Below are 17,051 nucleotides of genomic sequence, written 5' to 3'. Positions count from 1 at the left end.
GGGCAGGGCCTGAGAGTCTGCATTTCTAGCAAGCTCCAAGGTCATGCCCATGCCCGCACCTTGAATAACAAGTCCGACATATTCAGTTCTTCAGTAGAGAATTTGAAGTTGGCTAAGGGGTAGACCACCTCTCTGGGACACATTGTAGTCTGAAGACAAGGGCTGTGGGAGACTTTTCCCTGCTTTAATTCACTGTGGTTTCCATCATTCGCTGTGCCAGGGTAACAGCGTCCTGGACTTGGGTAAGGAGTTTGTAATGGGCCAGCAGATTCCCTTTGCACAGTAAACATGGACTTCTGCGTATTTAGGAAGCCCTCACTTTGAAAATAAAATGCTCCCATAAAAGAAGGCCCTTTGATTTCAGTTCAAGGGCAAACCATCTGGCCCTCTCCTTGCGTAGCAATCAGGCTAATAGTGCCAGTGGCTGCATTGGAGAAAGCGGAGACTGGCACTTCAGAATCTGTTCCAGGGCCTATTTTTAGACTCTCGCAGCCCAGGAAGTAGTGTTTATTTCATGTTTAATGCAACCTTCCACTTCAAACTCAAAACGTTTCTTTTCCTCTACTGAGTTGCTATCAAATCTCCCCAGAAACACCGCCAGCTTTGCATTTCCCTGTCGTCCAAGATGATTAACTGTTTGAAATTGAAAAGCCCTGCAAATGCAAATCCTGCCGCAGGCCCCTGGTGGGGTAAGAAGACAACTCGAATAAAACGTTTCCAGATGGTTTAGGCATTTTGTTTTTTATGTCCTCGAAGCAAGGGAGGGCCCCTAAACTGGGCGAGTTAGTGAAAAGTCACTTGGGGGAATATTTAGCAGCTTTTTCAGAAGCCCTTGGTGGCCGCTGCATAGCTCCCGGCACCGCACACTGCTGAGGTTCCGCTGAGCAGCTGCTCGGCTTGGGAAGAGCTGCCTGAGCAGACGGCCGGGATGGCCTGTGTAGTCTCTTGGGTTTCAGCCATTCACACCCCTAATCTATTTTGCAGTCTCAAAACATTTTCTTAACCTGACAGTTTAGAATTTGAGAGCAAGCTGTATCTGTTAATCCAAATCCATGGATTTACTGTCTGAGAAGTGAGCAGTTATACCTTTATTAGTTATATTGAGTTTTTTCAGGGAAAAAAAAAAGTCTTGAACTGTCAGCTTTCTTTCCATACCATACCCTGCCTAGAATCGTTTCCCCCCCTGAGCAATTTAGGCACTTCTCTTTCTGATAGTCCCTTAAAGTATATCTATCTTTTGCCTTTTAAAAAAAGAGAGACATTCGAGTTACTGCTTATTTCTAGCATTCGGTCACAAAATCCATAAAATTGTGTTGCTTCAAAACAGAGAGAAAGGCTATAGATCTGGAGCAGCTGTCAGGCTGTTTATTTGGTTTCCCAGGCTAAGGGAGGCAAAGCCATTTCAGCATCTAGGACGCGTTAATCCCCAGGTACACTTGTCCTCTGTTGAATACACATATTTAGCATTTAAATAGCAATTTTCGTTTTCAAAGTGTTCGGTCAACATTAATTAGCATGGCTTCACAGCATGCCTGGGAGATGGGTCAATACCATCCTCACGACTTTACAGATCAGAAAAGTGGGATGACAGACGTCCAGTTATTTGAGTGAGGAAATATACCAAGTCAGAGGCAGCCTGGGAGGCCAAACGTTCTGCACTCTGACAGCATCCATGCTCCTCCACCAGTGCTCAGGGGGCTTAATATTAGTAAATGCTAAGATAGTTTTACTTAAGCAGCAACAGAATGAATTATTAAAGAGTTTAGTTCATTGCTACATGAACTAGGTCGACTGTGTGTAAGCAAATAGCATCAAATGGGGAGCTACTAACTGAAACTATAGGCACAGGCTTCTTGACACCCATCTCTGTGACAACACCATGGGCACTTTTCTTTTTTTAACAGCAAGGAAATAATACTTGTTATTGAGTGTCCACCCTAAGATGATACTAGAATCCACAAATGTCCTTGCTATGACACCTATGCGGTATTGTCATTCCCAGTTTGCAGATTTAAGAAACTAAGGTTTATGGGTGAAATTCCTTGTCCAGATCACTTGAGTGATTTGAGGTCAGGCTTAGAATCAAATTCAAATTCATGAATAATTTACCTGTGGTCTCCAAACATCCAGCTGATAAGGTTAAATGTCAATCTGGAGAGAAGACCTTTATTGACCAGCTACCCAGCATTGTCTTCTGTCTCATTCTTACTGGTGACTCAGTGAGGTCAGAGACAACAAGCAGGTCATGTGTAAGGCCCCTGTGAAGGTGATTTGCATAGAGGTTGCTTAAGAGCCAAGTCAAGTCCCATGCTGATCAGGCCACGCTTGGAACACTATCAAGTGCTTAGTTGGGTTATTATACTTCCAGGGAACTAAAATCCAGCAGAAATATGTTTAGAAGTGAGTGACTAGAAGCTTAATAGGGACTCAGGCTGCTAGAAGCCAGCCTAAGTGATCACAGCCACCTTTCACGTGAGGGGATGTGGAAGAAGGAACAGAACCTGCATTAGGTACTAGAACACTAGATGTTAGAATTAACACCAGTGGTTTAGAGGTAAAGGGCCAAAGGCTTGTTTCGTAGGGAAAATTTTTGAAAGTCAGATCTATCCAAGCAGTAAATCCGTTAGCCAGGGAGGTACCGAGTCCCAATCAGCAGTCATTTGACCGACAGCGAGTGGCGTGGCAAGGCCGCAGCATGCCCTTGGAGCCTGACGCGCCGGAGCGTGAGTCCCAACTCTGTGCTCTGATGCTGTCTTGTTCTCAAAGATCCAGGTGACAGTAGGGTCTACCCTCTGCGAAACTGCCAGCAAGAGCACCTAGTAAATCTTTAATGTCAGCTCCTTAGTTGAGAGGGACCTAGTAGAAAGCATTTAACTTCAAATGCTCCTTAAACAACACGTTTAAAGGCTCAGTGTTGTGCCCTGGAGGGCCTTTGATTTCTAAATCGGAGGCAGCTGTTGATCAGGGGAATGAAATTTGTCAATGGGGATATTTCATAAAGGAAATTCCGGATGAGTTGAAAGTTTGTTACAAAGTGTTTGCAAAAGTGTCCCTAAAGCGTAAAGAGAGGAAGAGAAAATAAAGTACGTTTCACTCCCAAATTGTGCTCGAGATGGCTTTAAATTTAGTTGTAAGTGCTGTTCTTTTATGTCTTGTATCTCCGCCCTTTCATCGTTCCTCAGTGAGGCATCAGAAATACACGCAGTAAAAGCTTGAATGCAGTATCCTAATTATTAATACGCATTTTCTCTGTAAGAATGCAAATTAAATCTAATGACTTTGAACAGCTGAATTAGCATATGTCAATTAGACTTATCATAGCAACTTTGTACACATGATTGGAGCTGTGAATGGTGAGACTTAGTCTGTTGGTAGTGACTGAAAGGGCCACTAAGAGCCAGCCAAGAAACGCAGCCACGGTAAACGGTTCCTGGCAATACCTACCATGGAACAGCTTCTCAGTTTAAGTGACATGAAACCTTTCCAATAAAAATCCCTAATCGTAATTTTTTTTTTTTAAAGAAGGTCAAAGGCAACACAGTGGTTTGATGAGTTTGAAGGTGTCACCTTGGTTACAGCAAAAGGAAGCATATGTTTTTGGAGATACGCTATTTTGAGATTTGTTAGCACCATTTAAAGACGGTTCCATCTTAGAAGATGATTTCTGTCCAATCTTGCATTGCCTTTTGGGTCTAAATCTGGAACAGATTGAGTTTTTGCATCCTATTTTTATTCATGGAAAGATTATGTAAATTAGAATCACAGATTTACTCATTTCAACTAAGCAGAGTTAAATTGAGACCGAGCAATTTCCTGGACTGTCTTACTCCCAATACTTGCCTGACTTGAAAGTAGTTACTTGGAAGCCCTACTATAGGCAGCCCCTCATCTGCCCACCACCCGATCCTCAGTCCTACCTGCGTCTGGGCTCCCCTTCTCCTCGTTCACTCTTATTAACACAAGAAATGTCTTTGCTTCTACCAAAGGCCCATCCATCTCTGGTGCTTCGGGCCTGTTTCTTCTGAGACACCTTTCTTCCTCCCTCTGTAAGTCCCTCCCTTCGCCTCTTGCTTTCTTTCAAAATGTATTAAACAGTTTGCTGAAGACCTACTCTGTGCTGTTCTGGTATCTCCTGCATGTTTCCTGTCTCTGAGCTAAATAAAATCTTGATTATTTTTTTCTCACAGAGGGGGAAATCCATGGAAACCTTCCTTCTGTCCCTCTAATTAAATGAAATATTCCAATAGTAGCTAGAAGAAACCTACACTGGTTTCAGTTCGATGCCTCCAGAAAGAACTCTTCAGTTGTTAGGAAGTTTCTAATCTAGATGGTGTTATTTACTTGGCAAATGAGGGTAGGGGTAGAGGCTGAAGGGATGGCCAATAGAGGGGTTTCACCACAGCTACAACTAAACCATTAGAGGTAATATCAGGGAACAGCTCCAGAAAGTGGAGCAAAGTTCTAGTCTTTTTTATTACTTTCCAGGGAGCATAGGCTATGGGCTCTCAGTGACATTCAATTACTACTTCCATTCAGGGTGAAATGCTTATTTATTGAGTGATTATTGTGTGGCAGATATTCTTAAAAAAGTGTGGTGTATGGTTGGAAGAGGGACTCGGGAGGGGGATGGGATGGGGTGGAATGGGTCATTGGGGAGAAAAAGGGACATCTGTAATATTTTAAACAAAAATAAATTTTTTTAAAAAGCCGGAAAAAAAAAGTGTGGTGTACTATTTAATATAATCTTCATGATCACCATAATATTGTTTACATTGTATTGGTAAGAATACCAGGATAAAGAAATATTAAATGATTTGTGCTGGATCACATTTGGTATGACAGGATTCAAACCCTGGTAATCTGACACCAGAACCAGTCCTCTCACCCCTGCTCCAAGATTTTCTGCAAACCACTTAGGAAGACCATGTTAAAAAGGCTCAACAAAAAGTTTCCTGTGTTCTCTCAGGTCAATATACTCAGTGACTTTGGTACACCTTATTTAAAAGAACAAAGAATAATATCTATTCATCTTGAGACTTTTCCTGTGAAATTCAAGTGGCAGAAACAGAATTCTTGGGGTCCATATGGGGATTTTTCCAGTGTATACCCCATAACATGTGCACTCCTCTCTTCTATGAAAATGTTTCCTCCCATTACTCAAAGTAGACACTAACATACTTTATCTTTCAAAAAGAGAGAGAAAAAAAGGTAATTCTTCTCTAATACTTATATACATATATAAATTAATTATCTAAAATGCATATTTGTGTGTGTGTTCTAAATTAGGAATCAAATTTATTTTTTCTGTATTATAGACAATTATGCTAACAGTATTTGTTGAATAATTTATTCTTTACTCATCTATTAGAAATACTACACATTAATTTATTGAATTTCTCTATATAGGTAGGACTCTTTCTGAATTGGTCGTTCTAGTCTATTGATCTATTTGTCTATTCTTGTGCTGTTATTACCCTATTTAAATTACTCAAAGATATTTGATATCCTCCTTTGTAAGACTTTTTTACTAGTTTTATTCATAGATATTTTAGAATAAGCCTATCAAGTTACATTTTGTTAAAGTTGATAAAATTTTCTATAACTGCATTGTATTAAAAGGCATTTTAATAAATTCTAATTAATTAATTTAATTTTAACTAATTTAGAAATTAATTTTTAAAGAATTGCTTTCTCCCTCAGGATTATGGTAAAATTTTCAGTTTATTCCAAGTTTCCTCTTAAATTCTTAATACTCTTTAGCAGTTAGTATACATTTCTCATTAGGATTTTTGAAGGTACAATGTAAGGTATATTATAAAGTCAGCGTGGTTATTTTACAGAGGATATCAGTCGAACTTGTTACAGTAAAAGAAGGCTTATAGAACTCTCTCACCACTTTCTGATTTAGAATTGATTTTAATTCCTTAAAATGTAGCTTGATTATTTTGTCTTACAAAAGGACCCAGACATTATTTAAGAAACTCAGAAATAAGGTAACATCTAATTTGAAACCATCCTTAATTTTCCTGATAAAGAACTTCAAAGAATCTTCAGTTCTAAAGTAAATTACTGAAAATTGAGTCTCCTGGTCTCTTTTAACTTACTAATCTTATGTCCTTCTTCGCTATTATTTAAAACTTTAAGTTAGATTGAGAGAACATGGTAAGAATAAATGAAAGCAATGATAATTTTAGAATGTATTTTGTTTGTTATCTATATATTCTGCCCCAGATTTTGATACACCATCACCCCACTGAGAATCATTGATCTCAAATGAAGAACATTTGATTTTTTTACTTGAAAAATAGTTGAAAAATTAAAAATACTTAATGTTTCAAGTTTATACCAGAAATAACTTTTTATTTAATTATTATTTTGTCAATTGATTTTACTTTTCAGTAGATCTTTTATTTATGGACAGTTGTATGTGTAATGTTGTAAATGTCATTTCTTGGTTTATTGAGACTTTTGTTAAAAGTTTACGTTTAACCAGAGATACATTTTTCTTCATTTATTCTTTTAAACTGCTCATTTAAATAATATGTCACATGTATAAACAGACCTTAATGCTTTCACATACTGTTCTCCTTTGACCTTCACACCAACACTGCACATTTGAAAGGGCAATGATTTATCCTCTCCCTCCCTCAGTAGGTGAGAAGATTGGCACAGTCTGTTGTTGACCAATAGACTCCCAGCCCAGTGGTCTTCCTTGCACAGTCAACTCTTTCGTAACATTCCATTTTAAAAAGTCATAAAACCAACTCTCCAGATTTCTATCTGTTTTTTTAGTGTATGTGTTATTTGTCATGACATTTTCTACAAGTGGCAGTTTTGGGGCAGAGCTATGAGGACACCCTAAGAAGGGATTCTTAAGGGGAAATAGAAAAGCCACATGCCAGTTGTAGTGTGGATCTCACGGTAATACAAAGGGAAAAACTACACAGCCACAATCAACACAGATCTAAGCTCAGGTAATGTGAATGCAACAATATTGTGCCTTCTCTATGTAATTGCAGTTACTTTCAAGTTTATTTTGTCATCAAACAAGCAATTTTTCAATCAATGCAGCTTGTGCAAATCAGCACTCTGGTATGTGAAGTATTTAATTCATTTATTACGCACTTTTTAATGCCCAGCCTCACACTCTCAGGAAAAAAAAAAGAACAAGAAGTTTAAAGAAAGATTACATGGAAAACAAACATGTGGAAGACAACGGTAATATCTGAGTTGGTTCTCATTATAAAAAAAAAAAAAAATGTGAGAAGAAGAAGAAAGCTATTAGAGTGATACATGATTTTATTTAATAGAAAAACAAAATATTTGTCAAAAAGAACATAAAGTATATTTTATGCTTGGTTAATTTTTCCTTCTTTTTAGATAACTTACATAAACATACATGTGATCTATTTTTTCAGACAAAGAAGCTATTTAAGCAGAAAGAGGGTGCCCTCACATTTCATTTTCTTACACAAATGCCAGGCCATGGGACTCACTCCCAACTGATCGTGGCACTGCTTCCCTTCAACTTCTGTATCTTCTCAACTTTGGGTCCCAAAAGAGCTGCTCCTATTTGTTCAAAACTCTGCTCTAAGAAAAATCTATTTGCTGTTCCTAAGACAACATATTTCTTCCTCTTTAAAATCATGATCATTTAATCAGATTTTGTCATCCTTAATTATCCCAGCACTAGTCACAGTGAGCTACAGTAAATGAAAAATCTGTTAGGTAGTGTCCTTGCCAAAATAAACTTAAAATCTAACTGTGGATAGGAGAGGAGTGAAAATAATTAAATAACCAAACAAATGAACCCCTAATTGGTAAAAGAATAAATTAGTAAGCCAAGTATTACAGTAAACATCAAACTGTGTGATACAATGAGCTCTGCACTATCAGAGCTCAGGCTGTCCTGGAAATGGCAGGAGGTGCTTCTATGTCGCAGGAATTTAGCTGGATGTAAAGGGTAAGGAGCATTTGAATTGTCAGGACAGTGCGGGAAGGGCAACCTCAGGTGATTGACAACAGTCATTTTCAAACATTTTTTCCACTTTGCAGAAATGTTTCTGGAACTATCACTTTGAAACCTAATACATAACAGCTTAAAGTAGAGCTGCTCTGATTGAAGGGAAATAGGCTCCAGTTAACATGTCTCCTCTTTTTCCCCCGTGTCTGATCCAGCAGGTCCCAGATCATCCAGTTATATTTCCTTTGTATCTATACCTTCTGGGGCTTCTTTGAGCACTGATATCCGAGTCCTGTGATGAATGCATTTGCAGTAATTCACACTTGAGTCGGGGTGCAAACTTGCAGAAGAAAACAAAAGGATAGAGAGCATTTAAAAAAATACACAATGTGTTTACAGGAACGCTGAGCCATGATTCTACATCAGGAATAGAAACAATCATGCTAGTTAGAGAACTAGGAAGCCAGGAGAAGAAAGAAGAGACTTGTTTCTGTTTTAGTATGTATACATGTTAGTTTTTTCCCCTTTCAATAAAACACTGCTGAGACAAGCTTTAAAGCAGGGGCGTAAGGACCAGATTTATGCAAGTTGGATCTTTACTTCTGTCCCTTTCCTGCAGACCTGGAACCTGCTCAGAGGCATGCGGTGTGCATCGAGGCCCCGTCACCACACGGCCCGGCCTGCCTCGCTTACAGCAGGCCTGGCCCTGGAGAGAGTGACAGGACACAGTCCCGCTCTCAGAAAACTCCCAATTCTGTTGTGCAGACAGATCTACTTAGATGAATTAACACATGAAAAGTCAAAACTGGGTTAAATAGTAGGGAAGAGCGGTATTTACTGTCAGGACAACATATACTAGTCCTGATCTAGTCAGGGAAAGCGTCACAAGGCAGGGACATTGAAGCCGAGTAACATTAAACAGCAGAAGAAGTGGGACTGAAAGATGGGGGGAAATTCCAAGTGGAGGGGAAGGCACATGCAGAGGCAGTGAGGGCGGGATGCCAGCGTTACTGGAAGATAGAAGGCGCCAGTGTGGCCGGGAGATGGGGGGGGAAGCTGGGGAGGGACGCGTTATTCTAGGAAGGTTATCATTCAGAGCATGGCGTGCCATTGATGGGGAAAGGGGGTCACATTACCCAGTTGGGTCTTGGAAAGATGACTCTTGTTGCGTCATGGCAGACTGCAGAGTGGCTAGTTGATACGTGGTCAGACAGGTGACTATTGCAGAAATACAGAGAGAGTTCCCGGTGGCTTGGACCAGAGAGGCTGCCCTGAAGGTAAAAAGGAGAATCAAGATTCAGGAGACCGGAGGTGAAAGAGACTGGAATTGGTAACGAGGGTTGAAGGAGAGCAGTGATAGATTAATGATGTATTAAGGATAACAACTCTGATGTGGCATTATTGCAGAAGTCCCTTTCCCAGTTTTATGTTTGCATTTTAATTTTTATTTATGGTGCTTTTGATATGGGAATTTTTTAATGTTAATGTACTATTAAAATCTATTATTTTTTTCATTTCTAATTTTTCTTGATACTTTTGCTTTTGCTTAAAAAGGACTTCTTCACATGCTTAGAAGATGGAAATATTTACCTGTGTTTTCTTCACATTCCTTTATAGTATCTTTGTCTTTTTGTAGGAGGTGGTGCTAGTAGGGTTTAAATCTTTAATACATCTGAGATACACACATATACATGTATATGTATATGCTATATGTATTTAGTACAAGATTTGAGATAGGTCTGGATCTAAATTTTTTTCTTATAAATAGCTAACTGTCCTATAACTCATATATTAAATTGTGATTCCAACTCATTTGCCTTTTTGTGAAATAGTTTCACAATGAATGTATTACTGAGATTAGCCCTATGAAATATAATGAAATATGATATTCATGTGAAGATTTAAGTGATGTGTCTAAAACATAACCCTGTAAACATCATGTAAAATAAATGTAAAATGCCTTTTAATATTGGGAGCAATAGTATTGAAAATAGAGCCATGAAAACAAATCCAAAAGCTAGTGGGATTTGGAGTGCATAGTGTGGTTTGTTTAAAAAATACAGTGAGCCCGGCCAGGCGTGGCTCAGCGGTTGAGCGTCGACCTAGGATCCAGGTGGTCGAGGTTCGATTCCCGGTCAGGGCACATGCCCGGGTTGCGGGCTCGATCAGTGACTCTCATCATTGATGTTTCTGTCTCTCTCTTTCCCTCTCCTTCCCTCTCTCTGAAATCAATAAAGATATATTAAAAAAAAAAAAATACAGTGTTTTAACTCATTGATTATACTAATGATAGTTGTATTTCTCAGATCTCATCCATGTTTTCCTTCAAATTCTCTTTGCTTTTTAGGACTAAAATGTAAGCCATTTATTTTATTTTTTTACTGCTCAGACAGAAAATTTTTTTAGAAAACTTCTTTTAACCCATTTTGAAAGATAACAGCAGACTTGAAAATCCATTATCCTTTGAGCTTTTACTGAAGCTAATGAGTGTGCTGTGAAACTTATTGGGCCTCATGAAATGACTGGGGCGGACAAAGTAGGTTTACAGTTGTTCTTATGGAAAGAGGCATGTGGGTTATGATTATTACAATAGCTTTATTAACTTTGTGTTTTGTGTACTCACAACTGTAAACCTACTTCTGCTCACCCCTGTATAGATTACCTTTTTCTGTTGTGACTTTATATGTATGAAACAAAGTCTCCAGTAATGAAATATAAGTATAATTTTCAAGTCAAAATGACTTAAATAATTGTGTTTGCATTTCCAGAAAACTTGACTTTTAAAGATTAGGCTTCGCTTATTTTTAGTTTAGCACCATCTTGGAAACACCCACCTGTTAGAGCTGTGATTCCTGTCCATTCCCACAGCAGTGCTGTGCCCATGCAGAAATCTACAGTACTATAATTAGGATTTTTCTCCTAAGAAAAACATTATAATAGACATCGTGCCATGCTTATGTTATTTTAATTGGGTGTTTAGCTCTAGGGATCTTCATAATTTATTATAAAACTTTAATGCTAATAAAATCAGCTGGAAGGAAGCATGACTTATCTCCTTGATTATACCATAAGGAGCAGGATCTTAATCTGAGCATTTCTTTTCTTTTTTTTAAGCTAGTGAGAGTGAGTTTTTAGCGGATCGAGGGATCTAAGCACTGTAACTCAGTGCTTAGTGCTTCACCAAGTATGGCCTATGACCCACGTGAAAGAAAAATGACACAGGACAGAGTTAAACAGGGAAGGCCTCTTTATTCAAGACTGTTGCAATAGAGGAGAGAGATGAAACTCAACTACTGCCGAAACAAAAGGCAGGAGAGTTTTCAAGCATTCTTAAGGGTGAGCTAGTGACCAAGAACTGGAGGACTTCTGCAGGAACTTTGGGCAATGTGGTTAGACCATCTGTGTTTGCTAATCTCTGTCTATGGAAGTTAACCTCCTACCCTCTCAGAGAGACTGGGAGATAGGGGCTCTATCTTTTTCAATGATTACATTTCACAGAGATGGCTCCCAGGTCTCTGAGAAGGACATTCCCACATTGTAAAACGGAAAAGAATCAGGAAGAAGATTTATATCTCAGAGGCAGAGGAAGAATTTACAATTAAAAGATATCTAAAGTAAACGTTCTTTTAAAAAGAAATTCAGGGGCCTATAATCAGGAAGAAACCTGTCTAAAGCTTAGTTAAGACGAAGGCAATGTTAAGTTCACCTTGGCCACCCATTGGTAGACTACTAGATTTTACCTTGTAATCGGGAGGTGATCTAAAAATACAAATTCTTTCTCACAGGCAAATGATACACAACTGAAATCTTTAAACTTTATTATAAAAGTTACTTATTATTAACCTACTAAATTAGATATGAACGTATAACAGGGATGCCTTTGCAAGAAATTTCACCATCTAAAGGTTACTAAATAATAATAGAGTTACCTATAGAGTACTTACCTGATGCCAGGCATTGTTTTAAGCATGTTTCATATAGTGTAGAGAACAGTCCACGAGTTCTTTTCCCAGAAGTTGTAACTTGCCCAAGGTCAGACTAGGAATGGGAGAGCAGATCTCAAAACCAGGCCTGTGACCCCAGAGCCAAGATTTGGCCCAAAATAGAAATGCATGAGCACAAGCTGAAAGAATGACAGAGGAACATGCAGAAGAGGTTCATTCCCCTTTCTTTCCTTAAGTAACTGAAATGTCCCCAGCAGCCAGGCTGACCTCCACACCACTTTAACAATCCCTACAGAAGCCTTGGTTAAGTCCTGTTTCTTGAATGGGAGAATCTTTCTTCGTGCGGGTGGCAAAGGCTTTCTTTCGGTCTTGCTTTCATTCTCATTTACTGTGATCTCTCAGCAACACTTCATGTATTTGTGCAGAAACATTATTAACGTGACACAGCCCAGCCTGATTGAAAATCTCTTTAAACCCCTACAGTCATTTCACATTCCTGTGGCACAAAGCAGGGATGATGATGGGTGTTCTCGACCTTTCTCCCTGCTTGGGTGCTTACATCAGCTATAGTTAGTAAAGAGATGTGTGACCACCATCACTCATGGCACAAAGGTACTGAACTGTGAGGCACTACTTCAGTAAGATATACAAGCTTCGAGGTATCATGTGCCACACAGATATATGAAGTCTTCTGTTACATTTTACTTTTCTATCTAAAGAAACATTTGGAAACCTGGAAAATAATGTGGAATGCTGAGAATTTTTCATTGGAGAATTAAAGTCCTTTCTGTACATGTTTTGACCCCACTTTGGTTATCAACTAGTTTTGGGGGACGTGTTAATTTGAAAAGTTAATTATAAATATTTTATTAAGTATCAAGCACAGGCTACCCTCTGGGAGCTGCCCATCTAGAAAGGCATATGGTCATAAAGCAGCAGGTACAATATGGTATAATTAGTGCAACGAGCACTTGTCAAAATTACACAGCTGTTTATGAATTTATGTGTTTAGTGCTTGTCTCTCCCACCAGACAGTTAACTCCATGAGGACAGGGACTATGTAAGTTGCTCTGTCTATAGCAGCTGACACATTTTAGAAACTCAATGAATATTTTTCAGTGAATGAATCAGGGAGCCAAAATGTTGGGGAGAATTGGATCAGGAATAGTTTGGTCAGAATATATTTGAACACAGATCTATTGACATAAGAAACTGAACATAAGCCAATTAACATTAAACACTGCATAATGGCCCTTCTTCTCTTTGTTAGAAGATCATCAAATACTAGCTTCTTGCAAACAGCACTCTGAATTGCCCTAAAGGTTATTATAGAAACATTAATGATGATCACTAAAAATTGTTATGTAGTCCAAGTCCATAATCACTGAAGTATATCTCATCCTTTATACAGAATATCATGTTGACCTCCTTCCTTCTCTGCCCCATTCTTAGACCTTCTAGTTACTGAATGACATATTTATACAGAACTAGGTAAGCTCATGTTAAGTTCTTCGTGAGGTAAAGGGGCTGGTTGCTGGAATTGTGGGAGAATAGAAATAAAAAATCAGCTGCAGCAACAACCAAGAAAAGCTTTAGCTTTAGCACCGTTAGTTAAATAGAAATCTACTTGGGATTTGAAATGTTTCATAACTGGAATAAAACCCATGAGTTAGAAAGCAAATTATTATGTCTTTTTTTTATTTGGAGAGTGAAGTGTAATTTTATGTGTGGTCAGCGCCATCATACGGTCGATGCATTCCCTCCAATTAATATAATACGTTCATTAATGTCTTTCAAATTTGTGTGGCAACTATCTTTACATTTTGTTTTTCAAAGGTCTTGAGAGCCTAGTTTGGAAGCAATACCTCTTTCCTTCCCATTGTTTGTCATTAGTTATGGTGTGATAAATTAAACCACCAGTGAGGGGTAAATTATATTGGTATTACATGAATAAAGGATGTGCACTTTTTGCAAAGTGGCAACTTGACAACCTCTTCAAATTCTTCTTTGCCTCTTCTAAATTATGAATAGAAAAAAAAGCTGAAGGAAATAGCGAATGCAAAAATTTACTTAACAATCTACCCAAAATTTTAAAGTATCTACAAGGGAAGTGAATTGAGTAGGTTTCGACAAATCATCTACTAGTATCCTAGCAGTAGATCAGGAAGCATCTATATGGCCACTACCTGAATGTCTTATATCAGGACAAATAAGGCAAATTGATGAGCAGTCAAGTTCAATTATCATTAGCAGGTTTTTTATATGTTTTTATTGATTTTGAGAGAGAGAGAGAGAGAGAGAAACATCAGTGAGAGAGAAATATCATGGATCAGCTGCCTCCTTACGCCCCCTACTGGGGATCAAGCTGCGACCCAGGCACGTGCCCTGACCTGGAATTGAACTGGTGACCTCTTGGTTCCTGGGTCGACTCAACCGCACTGGCCGGGCCCACCTTAATCATTTTTAAGTATACAGTTCAGTACCATCAACTTTATTCACAATATTGTAGAACAAATCTCTAGAACTTTCTCATCTTGCAAAACTAAAATCTATGCCCATTAAACAAGTCCCTATTCCCCTGCCCCCCAGCCCCTGGAAGCTGCTGTCCTACTTGCTGTTCGTATGAGTTTCCCTGCTTTAGATACTTCAGAGAACTGGAATCACACAGTAGTTGTCTTTTTGTGACAGGCTTATTTCACTTAGTATAATGTCGTCAGGTGTCATCTCTGTTGTAGCCTTTGACAGGATTTCACAAGAAGGACATTAAAAAAAATTTTTTTTAACTTTAAAGAGATATCCAAGAATATAAATGCCCCTAGGCAACTAAAATTCATAAAACAGACATGAAGTTTATGGGACTGAAAATAACTGGAAAATGCACTCCTCACTTTTCATTTTTCAAATTCGGGTTCATTCAAAGCACTATGGTCACACACACACAAAAAATTTAAATCGCACCTACAGCCTTTGGACTACAAGTTTTCAACACCTGATGCTTTTAAAGTATTCTTTGGGGCGATTTCTTTAAAAAAGAGAGAAAATATTTTATATTTAAAATTTTTGCATGTAATTTTAATTAAACCTTTTATTTTTAGATGATTATTGATTCACATGCAGTTGTAAAAAAGTAATGCAAAGAAATACCGTGTACCCCTTAACTAGTTTCCCCCAATGGCAAAATTTTGCAAAACAGTAGTTCACTGTCACAGACAGGATATTGACATTGATACATTCACCTGGTCTCACTCAGATTTCCCCAGTTTTACTTGTATTTATTTGTGTGTATGCACACATACATGTATTTTGTCCCATGCAATTTTATTACATGTTGTACAGTAAACTTTTCAAGTAGAGTTTGTGGATTAGATCTGGCTATTTCCAAGGTGTCATTATTTTCATAGATCTTAGTAGCAAAATAATGCTTTTAATTTTATGTGACAGCTTATCCAAGCTATACCCTTTAACATTTTTTATTCTCTCTATAATTATGGAATGTGTACTTTTTCTTTAATATTTAAAATTAGGCACTGTTTTCATTGTGTCATTATCACCAGAAAAGTGGGACACACCTTAAGAACTTTGCTGTTAATATTTGAAGACAATAATTGAGGAAAAACAATAGTTTTAATTTTAAAATTCAGTGTTTCGCTTAGCACCATTATATATTTACTGATTTTAAAGAATAAAAGATCATTAGGCATTTGTATTAAGGGCAATAAAGCTCTTCATGTAGTTATGTAATACCACATAACTAAATTATAGAGAATAAAATGAGATTAAACATTTGTAAGGCAAATTAACCAACCCTGAGGTACAAATGCACCATTATATTTTATACCACCCTAGTGATTAATTTCCTTGCTTACCTTCATAAATTATTCACATTTGCAGAGTCTGTACTTCCTAGAACAAGAATCCCTCCTTTTCTCAAATCCTCCTGAATCTTACATGCAGGAAGAGATTCAAAGAGAATTTTCTAAGTTAGAGGGTTCTTTCTTTTGAGGAAAGATGGAGTGGCAAAATGGAAACAAAATAACTTGCACTAAATTGAAAAAGCTTCTTTACACAAATACATGAAGGAAATTTCCTCCTTAATAGAGCAAAAGTAATGCAATTACGAAAGATGTTCGTGAGCAGCTTTCTAATCATGGCTTGGCCTCTTATCTTCCCTTCATTTCAGCAGGGAGCTCGTGATGTCAATTCAGTGTTTTAGTTTTTAATTAATGACCTGAAGTCAAATGATGGCTATACTGAGAATATTCCAATTATTTTCTGAGTAAAACTTAAACAAGGCCATTTTTATTTACTCATTCATTGAATACTTATAATAATAGTAAAAATAAATAACAACTACAGTAATAATAATAATAGCTAACTCTTACAATTCAAATAGCAGTTACTACATACCAAATACTCCTCTGAGTCCTGCATTGTTTCTCTAATCCATTGTACTCTTTAAAAATCTAAACATTTGCATGTTTTTCCTTTAAAATATACTTGTTCCATTATACCTTTTAGTGTTTCCCAAAGCTGTCTACGTTGCATGCATGAAGCTCTACAGTCAGCATTTTAGCATGACTCTTCACCATGTACTCTTTATTTCTATTCCATTTTTCAGCTTTCGTAATTTTTTGTCCCTCACTGAGCTTTCCGCGGTATCTATTCTTTTCCTTCTTTTATTGTCTGTGGTAGTTTATTTTTTATTCTTTCTTTATTTCTTAGTTCTGTGAGCTGACATTACATTTTTTTTTAAATTTATCTTTATTGTTGAGAGTATTATAGGTGTCCCATTTTTCCCCCCATTGACCCCCTCCACTTCGCTCCCACCCCATCCCCAGGCCTTCACCCCATTATTAACTGTGTCCATGGGCTATGCATATATGCATATAACTTCTTTGGTTAATCTCTTCCCACCCTCCACCCCCCTTCCCTCTTTCCTATGAAATATGATCGTCTGTTGCATGCCTCAGTGTCTCTGGATCTGTTTAGTTCCTCAGATTCTTTGGTTCATTAGGCTCTTCTTAAAGAAGACCCTTCAACTTTTCCTGTAGTGCTGATCTGGTGGTGATGAACTCCTTTAGCTTTTTCTTATCTGTGAAGCTCTTTATTTGACCTTCAATTCTAAATGACAGCTTTGCTGGGTA

At 37.9% G+C, this 17,051-nt stretch overlaps 1 protein-coding gene and 1 long non-coding RNA gene across 2 annotated transcripts in view; one reads left to right on the top strand and one right to left on the bottom strand.

Moving 5' to 3' along the window:
• Positions 1-17,051, top strand: part of CHSY3 (chondroitin sulfate synthase 3) — a 239,784-nt gene that overhangs the window by 211,386 nt on the left and 11,347 nt on the right. The gene's annotated exons all lie outside the window — the stretch shown is intronic.
• Positions 7,099-12,044, bottom strand: LOC308556637. Its single transcript, XR_013998741.1, has 3 exons — positions 11,908-12,044; positions 9,100-9,234; positions 7,099-8,303 (listed from the first exon to the last, which is right to left on the bottom strand). It is a non-coding gene; the product is annotated as an uncharacterized lncRNA (long non-coding RNA).

Source organism: Miniopterus schreibersii (genome assembly GCF_964146895.1).
Source record: "Miniopterus schreibersii genome assembly, chromosome: 4".
NCBI classification, from domain to species: domain Eukaryota; kingdom Metazoa; phylum Chordata; class Mammalia; order Chiroptera; family Miniopteridae; genus Miniopterus; species Miniopterus schreibersii.
Note: the sequence above shows the minus strand (reverse complement) of the source record. Positions and strands in the feature narration are given on the sequence as shown.